Here is a 13010-nt window from a genome sequence, read left to right on the forward strand (position 1 = left end):
ATCGCTGCATTGTATCCCTCCATCTTATCCCTCCATCATATCCCTCCATCAATTCCGTCCATCATATCCCACCATCATATCCCTCCATCACATCACTCGATCATATCTCTCCATCATATCCCTCCTTCATATCCCTCCATCACATTCCTCCAATATATCCCTCCATCATAGCCCTCCATCATATCCCCCCATCATATCCCTTCATCCTAACCCTGCATCAGATCCCCCCATCATTTACCGCCATCTTATCCCTCCATCATATCCCTGCAGCATATCCCTGCATCATATCCCTCCAACATATCCCTCCATCATATCCCTGCATCATATCCCGGCATCATATCCCTCCATCATATCCCTGCATCATATCCCTGCATCATATCCCTCCATCATATCCCTCCATCATATCCCTGCATCATATCCCTCCAACATATCCCTCCATCATGTCCCATCCATCATATCCCATCGATCACAAACCAACATCATGTCCCATCCATCATATCCCATCCATGATATCCCATTCATCATATCCCATCCATCATATCCCATCCATCATATCGCATCCGTCACATCCCTCCATCATATCCCTCCATCATATCCCTCCATCATATCCCTGCATCATATGCCTCCATCATATCCCTCCATCATATCGCTATAATATATCGCTGCATCATATCCCTCCATCATATCCCTCCATCATATCCCATCCATCATATCCCTCCATCATAACCCTGCATCATATCCCTCCATCATATCCGTCCATCAAATCCCACCATCATATCCCTCCATCCTAATGCTGCATCAGATCCCTCCATCATTAACCGTCATCTTATCCCTCCATCATATCCCTGCATCATATCGGTGCATCATATCCCTCCATCTTATCCCTCCATCATATCCCTCCATCATATCTGTCCATCATATCCCACCATCATATCACTCCATCACATCCGTCCAATATATCCCTCCATCGTAGCCCTACATCATATCCCCCCATCGTATCCCTTCATCCTAACCCTGCATCAGATCCCCCCATCATTAACCGCCATCTTATCCCTCCATAATATCCCTGCATCATATCCCTGCATCATATCACTCCAACATATCCCTCCATCATATCCCTGCATCATATCCCGGCGTCATATCCCTCCATCATATCCCTGCATCATATCCCTGCATCATATCCCTCCATCAAATCCCTCCAACATATCCATGCATCATATCCCTCCAACATATCCCTCCATCATATGCCATCCATCATATCCCATCGATCACAACCCTACATCATATCCCATCCATCATATCCCATCCATCATATCCCATCCATCATATCCCATCCATCACATCCCTCCATCATATCCCTCCATCATAGCCCTCCATCATATCCCTCCATCATATCCCTCCATCATATCCCATCCATCATATCCCTCCATCATTTCCCTCCATCATATCCCTCCATGATATCCCTGCATCATATCCCTCCATCATATCCCTGCATCATATTCCTCCATCATATCACTCCACCATATCCCTCCATCATATCCCTCCATCATATCCCTCCATCATACCTCTCCAACAAATCCGGCCATCATATCCCTCCATCATATCCCTCCATCCTTTCCCTGCACCATATCCCTGCATCATATCCCTCCATCATATCCCTCCATCATATCCCTCCATCTTATCCCTGCATCATATCCCTGCATCATATCCCTCCATCATATCCCTGCATCATATCTCTCCATCATATCCCTGCATCATATTCCTCCATCATATCACTCCACCATATCCCTCCATCATATCCCTCCATCATATCCCCGCATCATATCCCTCCATCATGTCCCTGCATCACATCACTCCATCATATCCCTCCATCCTATCGCTCCATCCTATCCCTCCATCATATCCCTCCCTCATATCCCTCCATCTTATCCCTGCATAATATCCCTCCATCATATCCCTGCATTATATCCCTCTATCATATCCCTCCATCATATCCCTCCATCGTATCCCTGCAACATGTCCCTCCATCATATCATTCCATCATATCGCTCCATCATATCTCTGCATCATATCCCTGCATCATTTCCCTGCATAATATCCCTCCATCATATCCCCGCAACATATCCCTCCATCATATCCTTCCATCTTATCCCTGCATAATATCCCTCCATCATATCCCTGCATTATATCCCTCTATCATATCCCTCCATCATATCCCTCCATCGTATCCCTGCATCATATCCCTCCATTATTTCACTCCATCATATTCCTCCATCATATCGCTGCATCATATCCCTCCATCATATCCCTCCATCATATCCCTCCATCATTTCCCTTCATCCTAACGCTGCATCAGATCCCTCCATCATTAACCCCCATCTTATCCCTCCATCATATCCTTGCATCATATCGCTGCATCATATCCCTCCATCTTATCCCTCCATCATATCCCTCCATCATATCCCTCCATCATATCCCACCATCATATCCCTCCATCATATCACTCGATCATATCTCTCCATCATATCCCTGCATCATATCCCTGCATCATTTCCCTCCAAGATATCCCTCCATCATATCCCTGCATCATATTCCGGCATCATATCCCTCCATCATATCCCTGCATCATATCCCTGCATCATATCCCTCCATCATATCCCTCCACCATATCCCTGCATCATATCCCTCCAACATATCACTCCATCATATCCCATCCATCATATCCCATCCATCACAACCCTACATCATATCCCATCCATCATATCCCATCCATCATATCACATCCATCATATCCCATCCATCATATCCCATCCATCACATCCCTCCATCATATCCCTCCATCATATCCCTCCATCATATCCCTCCATGATATCCCATCCATCATATCCCCCCATCATTTCCCTCCATCATATCCCTCCATCATATCCCATTCATCACATCACTCCATCATATCCCTTCATCATATCCCTGCATCATATCGCTCCATCACATCCCTCCATCATATCCCTCCATCATATCCTTCCATCACATCCCTACATCATATCCCTACATCAAATCCCACCATCACATCCCTGCATCATATCCCATCCATCATATCCCTCCATCATTTCCCTCCATCATATCCCACCATCATATCCCATCCGTCACATCCCTCCATCACATCCCTCCATCATTTCCCTCCATCATATCCCGGCATCATATCCCTCCAATCTATCTCTCCAACAAATCCTGCCATCATATCCCTAATCATATCCCTCCATCATTTCCCTGCACCATATCCCTGCATCATATCCCTCCATCATATCCCTCTATCATATCCCTCCATCTTATCCCTGCATCATATCACTGCATCATATCCCTCCAACTTATCCCTGCATAAGATTCCTACATCATATCCCTGCATTATATCCCTCTATCATATCCCTCCATCATATCCCTCCATCGTATCCCTGCATCATATCCCTCCATCATATCACTTCATCATATCCCTCCATCATATCGCTGCATCATATCCCTCCATCATATCCCTCCATCATATCCCTCCATCATATCCCTTCATCCTAACGCTGCATCAGATCCCTCCACCATTAACCGCCATCTTATCCCTCCATCATATCCCTGCATCATATCGCTGCATTGTATCCCTCCATCTTATCCCTCCATCATATCCCTCCATCAATTCCGTCCATCATATCCCACCATCATATCCCTCCATCACATCACTCGATCATATCTCTCCATCATATCCCTCCTTCATATCCCTCCATCACATTCCTCCAATATATCCCTCCATCATAGCCCTCCATCATATCCCCCCATCATATCCCTTCATCCTAACCCTGCATCAGATCCCCCCATCATTTACCGCCATCTTATCCCTCCATCATATCCCTGCAGCATATCCCTGCATCATATCCCTCCAACATATCCCTCCATCATATCCCTGCATCATATCCCGGCATCATATCCCTCCATCATATCCCTGCATCATATCCCTGCATCATATCCCTCCATCATATCCCTCCATCATATCCCTGCATCATATCCCTCCAACATATCCCTCCATCATGTCCCATCCATCATATCCCATGGATCACAAACCAACATCATGTCCCATCCATCATATCCCATCCATGATATCCCATTCATCATATCCCATCCATCATATCCCATCCATCATATCGCATCCGTCACATCCCTCCATCATATCCCTCCATCATATCCCTCCATCATATCCCTGCATCATATGCCTCCATCATATCCCTCCATCATATCGCTATAATATATCGCTGCATCATATCCCTCCATCATATCCCTCCATCATATCCCATCCATCATATCCCTCCATCATAACCCTGCATCATATCCCTCCATCATATCCGTCCATCAAATCCCACCATCATATCCCTCCATCCTAATGCTGCATCAGATCCCTCCATCATTAACCGTCATCTTATCCCTCCATCATATCCCTGCATCATATCGGTGCATCATATCCCTCCATCTTATCCCTCCATCATATCCCTCCATCATATCTGTCCATCATATCCCACCATCATATCCCTCCATTATATCACTCGATCATTTCTCTCCATCATATCCCTCCATCATATCACTCCATCACATCCGTCCAATATATCCCTCCATCGTAGCCCTACATCATATCCCCCCATCGTATACCTTCATCCTAACCCTGCATCAGATCCCCCCATCATTAACCGCCATCTTATCCCTCCATAATATCCCTGCATCATATCCCTGCATCATATCACTCCAACATATCCCTCCATCATATCCCTGCATCATATCCCGGCGTCATATCCCTCCATCATATCCCTGCATCATATCCCTGCATCATATCCCTCCATCAAATCCCTCCAACATATCCCTGCATCATATCCCTCCAACATATCCCTCCATCATATCCCATCCATCATATCCCATCGATCACAACCCTACATCATATCCCATCCATCATATCCCATCCATCATATCCCATCCATCATATCCCATCCATCATATCCCATCCATCATATCCCATCCATCACATCCCTCCATCATATCCCTCCATCATACCCCTCCATCATATCCCTCCATCATATCCCTCCATCACATCCCATCCATCATATCCCTCCATCATTTCCCTCCATCATATCCCTCCATGATATCCCTGCATCATATCCCTCCATCATATCCCTGCATCATATTCCTCCATCATATCACTCCACCATATCCCTCCATCATATCCCTCCATCATATCCCTCCATCATACCTCTCCAACAAATCCGGCCATCATATCCCTCCATCATATCCCTCCATCCTTTCCCTGCACCATATCCCTGCATCATATCCCTCCATCATATCCCTCCATCATATCCCTCCATCTTATCCCTGCATCATATCCCTGCATCATATCCCTCCATCATATCCCTGCATCATATCCCTCCATCATATCCCTGCATCATATTCCTCCATCATATCACTCCACCATATCCCTCCATCATATCCCTCTATCATATCCCTGCATCATATCCCTCCATCATGTCACTGCATCACATCACTCCATCATATCCCTCCATCCTATCCCTCCATCCTATCCCTCCATCATATCCCTCCCTCATATCCCTCCATCTTATCCCTGCATAATATCCCTCCATCATATCCCTGCATTATATCCCTCTATCACATCCCTCCATCATATCCCTCCATCGTATCCCTGCAACATATCCCTCCATCATATCATTCCATCATATCCCTCCATCATATCTCTGCATCATATCCCTCCATCATATCCCTCCACCATATCCCTGCATCATATCCCTCCATCATATCCCTCCACCATATCCCTGCATCATATCCCTCCAACATATCACTCCATCATATCCCATCCATCATATCCCATCCATCACAACCCTACATCATATCCCATCCATCATATCCCATCCATCATATCCCATCCATCATATCCCATCCATCACATCCCTCCATCATATCCCTCCATCATATCCCTCCATCATATCCCTCCATGATATCCCATCCATCATATCCCCCATCATTTCCCTCCATCATATCCCTCCATCATATCCCATCCATCACATCCCTCCATCATATCCCTCCATCATATCTCTGCATCATATCCCATCCAACATATCCCTACATCATATCCCTCCATCATATCCCATCCATCATATATCTCCATCATACCCCTCCATCATATCCCTCCATCACTTCCCTCCATCATATCCCTGCTTCATATCCCATTCATCACATCACTCCATCATATCCCTCCATCATATCCCTCCATCATATCCCCCATCATGTCCCTCCATCATTTCCCTCCATCATATCCGTCCATCATATCCCATCCATTACATCCCTCCATCATATCCCTCCATCATATCTCTCCATCATATCCCATCCAACATATCCCTCCATCATATCCCTCCATCATATCCCATCCATCATATATCTCCATCATACCCCTCCATCATATCCCTCCATCATTTCCCTCCATCATATCCCGGCATCATATCCCTCCAATCTATCTCTCCAACAAATCCTGCCATCATATCCCTAATCATATCCCTCCATCATTTCCCTGCACCATATCCCTGCATCATATCCCTCCATCATATCCCTCCATCATATCCCTCCATCATATCCCTCCATCATATCCCCCCATCATATCCCTCCATCATTTCCCTCCATCATATCCGTCCATCATATCCCATCCATCACATCCCTCCATCATATCCCTCCATCATATCTCTCCATCATATCCCATCCAACATATCCCTCCATCATACCCCTCCATCAAATCCCTCTATAATATCCCTGCATCATATCCCATCCATCATATCCCTCCATCATACTGCTCCATCATATCCCTCTATCATATCCGATCCATCATATATCTCCATCATACCCCTCCATCATATCCCTCCATCATTCCCCTCCATCATATCCCTGCATCATATCCCATCCATCACATCCCTCCATCATATCCCTTCATCATATCCCTGCATCATATCGCTCCATCACATCCCTTCATCATATCCCTCCATCAAATCCCTCTATAATATCCCTGCATCATATCCCATCCATCATATCCCTCCATCATACTGCTCCATCATATCCCTCTATCATATCCCTCCATCATATACCTCCATCATATCCCTGCATCACATCCCATCCATCATATCCCTCCATTATATCCCTCCTTCATATCCCTCCATCATATTCCTCCATCATATCCCTGCATCATATCCCATCCATCATATCCCTCCATCATATCCCTCCATCATATCCATCATATCACTGCATCATATCCCTCCATCATATCCCTCCACCATATCCCTCCATCATAACCCTCCATCATATCCCTGCATAATATTCCTGCATCATATCATTCCATCATATCCCTCCATCATATCGCTGCATCATATCCCTCCATCCTATCCCTCCATCATATCCCTCCATCATGTCCATCCATCATATCCCACCATCATATCCCTCCATCATATCATTCGATCATTTCTCTCCATCATATCCCTCCATCATATCCCTCCATCACATCCCTCCAATATATCCCTCCATCGTAGCCCTCCATCATATCCCCCCATCATAGCCCTTCATCCTAACCCTGAATCAGATCCCCGCATCATTAACCACCATCTTATCCCTCCATCATATCCCTGCATCATATCCCTGCAGCATATCCCTCCAACATATCCCTCCATCATAACCCTGCATCATATCCCGGCATCATATCCCTCCACCATATCCCATCCATCATATCCCATCCATCATATCCCATCCATCATATCCCATCCATCATATCCCATCCATCATATCCCATCCATCACATCCCTCCATCATATCCCTCCATCATATCCCTCCATCATATCCCTCCATGATATCCCTCCATCATATCCCATCCATCATATCACTCCATCATTTCCCTCCATCATATCGCTGCATCATATCCCATCCAACATATCCCTACATCATATCCCTCCATCATATCCCATTCATCATATATCTCCATCATACCCCTCCATCATATCCCTCCATCATTTCCCTCCATCATATCCCTGCATCATATCCCATCCATCACATCCCTCCATCATATCCCTTCATCATATCCCTGCATCAAATCGCTCCATCACATCCCTCAATCATATCCCTACATCAAGTCACACAATCACATCCCTGCATCATATCCCATCCATCAGATCCCTCCATCATATCACTCCATCATATCCCTCCATCATATCCCCCCATCATATCCCTCCATCATTTCCCTCCATCATATCCGTCCATCATATCCCATCCATCACATCCCTCCATCATATCCCTCCATCATATCTCTCCATCATATCCCATCCAACATATCCCTCCATCATACCCCTCCATCAAATCCCTCTATAATATCCCTGCATCATATCCCATCCATCATATCCCTCCATCATACTGCTCCATCATATCCCTCTATCATATCCGATCCATCATATATCTCCATCATACCCCTCCATCATATCCCTCCATCATTCCCCTCCATCATATCCCTGCATCATATCCCATCCATCACATCCCTCCATCATATCCCTTCATCATATCCCTGCATCATATCGCTCCATCACATCCCTTCATCATATCCCTCCATCAAATCCCTCTATAATATCCCTGCATCATATCCCATCCATCATATCCCTCCATCATACTGCTCCATCATATCCCTCTATCATATCCCTCCATCATATACCTCCATCATATCCCTGCATCACATCCCATCCATCATATCCCTCCATTATATCCCTCCTTCATATCCCTCCATTATATTCCTCCATCATATCCCTGCATCATATCCCATCCATCATATCCCTCCATCATATCCCTCCATCATATCCATCATATCACTGCATCATATCCCTCCATCATATCCCTCCACCATATCCCTCCATCATAACCCTCCATCATATCCCTGCATAATATTCCTGCATCATATCCCTCCATCATATCCCTCCATTATATCCCTCCGTCATATCCCTGCATCATATCTCTCCATCATATCCCTCCACCATATCCCTCCATCATATCCCTCCAAAATATCCCTGCATCATATCCCTGCATCATATCTCTGCATCATATCCCTGCATCATTTCCCTGCAACACATCCCTCCATCACATCCCTGCATCATATCCCTCCATCATACCTCTCCCACAAATCCGGCCATCATATCCCTCCATGATATCCCTGCATCATATCCCTCCATCATATCCCTGCTTCATATTCCTCCATCATATCACTCCACCATATCCCTCCATCATATCCCTCCATCATATCCCCGCATCATATCCCTCCATCATATCCCTGCATCACATCACTCCATCATATCCCTCCATCCTATCCCTCCATCCTATCCCTCCATCATATCCCTCCATCATATCCCTCCATCTTATCCCTGCATAATATCCCTCCATCATATCCCTGCATTATATCCCTCTATTATATCCCTCCATCATATCCCTCCATCGTATCCCTGCATCATATCCCTCCATCATATCATTCCATCATATCCCTCCATCATATCGCTGCATCATATCCCTCCATCCTATCCCTCCATCATATCCCTCCATCATGTCCGTCCATCATATCCCACCATCATATCCCTCCATCATATCATTCGATCATTTCTCTCCATCATATCCCTCCATCATATCCCTCCATCACATCCCTCCAATATACCCCTCCATCGTAGCCCTCCATCATATCCCCCCATCATAGCCCTTCATCCTAACCCTGCATCAGATCCCCGCATCATTAACCACCATCTTATCCCTCCATCATATCCCTGCATCATATCCCTGCATCATATCCCTCCAACATATCCCTCCATCATATCCCTGCATCATATCCCGGCATCATATCCCTCCATCATATCCCTGCATCATATACCTCCAACATATCACTCCATCATATCCCATCCATCATGTCCCATCCATCATAACCCTACATCATATCCCCTCCATCATCTCCCATCCATCATATTACATCCATCATATCCCATCCATCATATCCCATCCATCATATCCCATCCATCACATCCCTCCATCATATCCCTCCATCATATCCCTCCATCATATCCCTCCATCATATCCCTCCATCATTTCCCTCCATCATATCCCTGCATCATATCCCATCCAACATATCCCTACATCATATCCCTCCATCATATCCCATTCATCATATCCCTCCATCATACTGCTCCATCATATCCCTCTATCATATCCCTCCATCATATACCTCCATCATATCCCTGCATCACATCCCATCCATCATATCCCTCCATTATATCCCTCCATCATATCCCTCCATCATATCCCTCCATCATATCCCTGCATCATATCCCATCCATCATATCCCTCCATCATATCCCTCCATCATATCCATCATATCACTGCATCATATCCCTCCATCATATCCCTCCACCATATCCCTCCATCGTAACCCTCCATCATATCCCTGCATCATATACCTGCATCACATCTCTCCTTCCTATCCCTCCATCTTATCCCTTCATCATATCCCTCCATCATATCCCTGCATCGTATCCCTGCATCAAATCCTTCCATCATATCCCTGCATCATATCCCTCCATCATATCCCTGCATCATATTCCTCCACCATATTCCTCCATCATATCCCTCCATCATATCCCTGCAACATATCCCTCCATCATATCCCTCCATCATATCCCTCCATCATATCCCTCCATTATATCCCTCCATCATATCCCTGCATCGTATCGATTCATCATATCCCTCCATCATATCACTGCATCATATCCCTCCATCATATCCCTCCAACATATCCCTCCATCATATCCCTCAATCATATCCCTGCAGCATATCCCTCCATCATATCCCTCCATCATATCCCTGCAACTTATCCCTCCATTATATCGCTCCATCATATCCCTGCATCATATCCCTTCATCATATCCCTCCATCATATCCCTGCAACATACCCCTCCATCATATCCCTCCATCATATCCCTGCATCATATCCCTCCATCATATCCCTGCATCATATACATCCATCACATCACTCCACCATATCCCTCCATCAGATCCATCCATCATATCCCTGCATCATATCCCTCCATCATATCCCTCCATCATATGCCTCCATCATATCCCTGCATCATATCCCTCCATGATTTCCCTCCATCATATCCCTCCATCAAATCCCTGCATCATATCCCTGCATCATATCCCTGCCACATATCCCTCCATCATCTCCCTCCACCATATCCATGCATCATATCCCTCCATCATATCCCTGCATCATATCCCTCCATCATATCCCTCCATCATATCCCTCCATCATATCCCTGAATCATATCCCTGCATCATATCCCTGCCACATATCCCTCAATCATATCCCTCCATCATATCCCTCCATCATATCCCTCCATCATATCCCTGCATCATATCCCTGCATCATAACCCTGCATCACATCCCTCCATCTTATCCCTCCATCTTATCCCTTCATCATATCCCTCCATCATATCCCTGCTTCAAATCGCTCCATCATATCCCTCCATCAAATCCCTCCATCATATCCCTGCATCGTATCCCTGCATCTAATCCGTCGATCATATCACTCCATCAAATCCCTCCATCATATCCCTGCATCATAGCACTCCATCATGTACCTCCATCATATCCCTGCATCATATCCCTCCATCATATCCCTCCATCATATTCCGCCACCATATTCCTCCATCATATCCCTCCTTCATATCCCTGCAACATATCCCTCCATCATATCCCTCCAGCGCATCCCTCCATCATGCCCCTCCATCATATCCCTCCATCATATCCCTCCATCATATCCCTGCAACATATCCCTACATCATATCCATCCATTATATCACTTCATCATATCCCTCCATCATACCCCTGCATTATATCCCTCCATCATATCCCTCCAACATATCCCTCCATCATATCCCTCAATCATATCCCTGCAACATATCCCTCCATCATATCCCTCCATCATATCCCTGCAACATATCCCTCCAATATATCCCTCCATCATATCCCTGCATCATGTCCCTCTATCATATCCCTCCATCATATCCCTGCAACATATCACTCCATCATATCCCTCCATCATATCCCTGCATCATATCCCTCCATCATATCCCTGCATCATATATATCAATCATATCCCTCCACCATATCCCTCCATTAGATCCCTCCATCTTATCCCTGCATCATATCCCTCCATCATATCCCTCCATCATATCTCTCCATCATATCCCTGCATCATATCCCTCCATGAAATCCCTCCACCATATCCATGCATCATATCCCTCCAACATATAACTCCGTCATATCCCTCCATCATATCCCTCCATCATATCACAGCATCATATCCCTTCCTCATATCCCTGCGTCATATCCCTGCATCATATCCCTCCATCATATCCCTCCATCATGTGACTCCACCATATCCCTCCATCATATTGCTGCATCCTATCCCTGCATCATATCCCTCCATCATATGCCTCCATCATATGCCTCCACCATATCCCTCGATCAAATCCCTCCATCTTATCCCTCCATCATATCCCTCCATCATATTCCTGCGACATATCCCTCCATCATATTGCTGCATCATATCCCTGCATCATATCTCTCCATCATATTCCTGCATCATATCCCTGCCTCATATCCCTCCATCATATCCTTCCACCATATCCATGCATCATAACCCTCCATCATATCCCTCCATCATATCCCTCCATCATAACCCTGATCATATCCCTGCATCATATCCCTGCCACATATCCCGCCATCGTATCCCTCCACCATATCCATGCATCATACCCTCCATCACATCCTTCCACCATATCCATGCATCATATCCCTCCATGATATCCCTCCATCATATCCCTCCATCATATCCCTGATCATATCCCTGCATCATATCCCTGCC

This window comes from Somniosus microcephalus, chromosome 1 (genome assembly GCF_052327205.1).
Source record: "Somniosus microcephalus isolate GS21.2 chromosome 1, FLI_Smic_1.0, whole genome shotgun sequence".
Taxonomy (NCBI): Eukaryota; Metazoa; Chordata; class Chondrichthyes; order Squaliformes; family Somniosidae; genus Somniosus; species Somniosus microcephalus.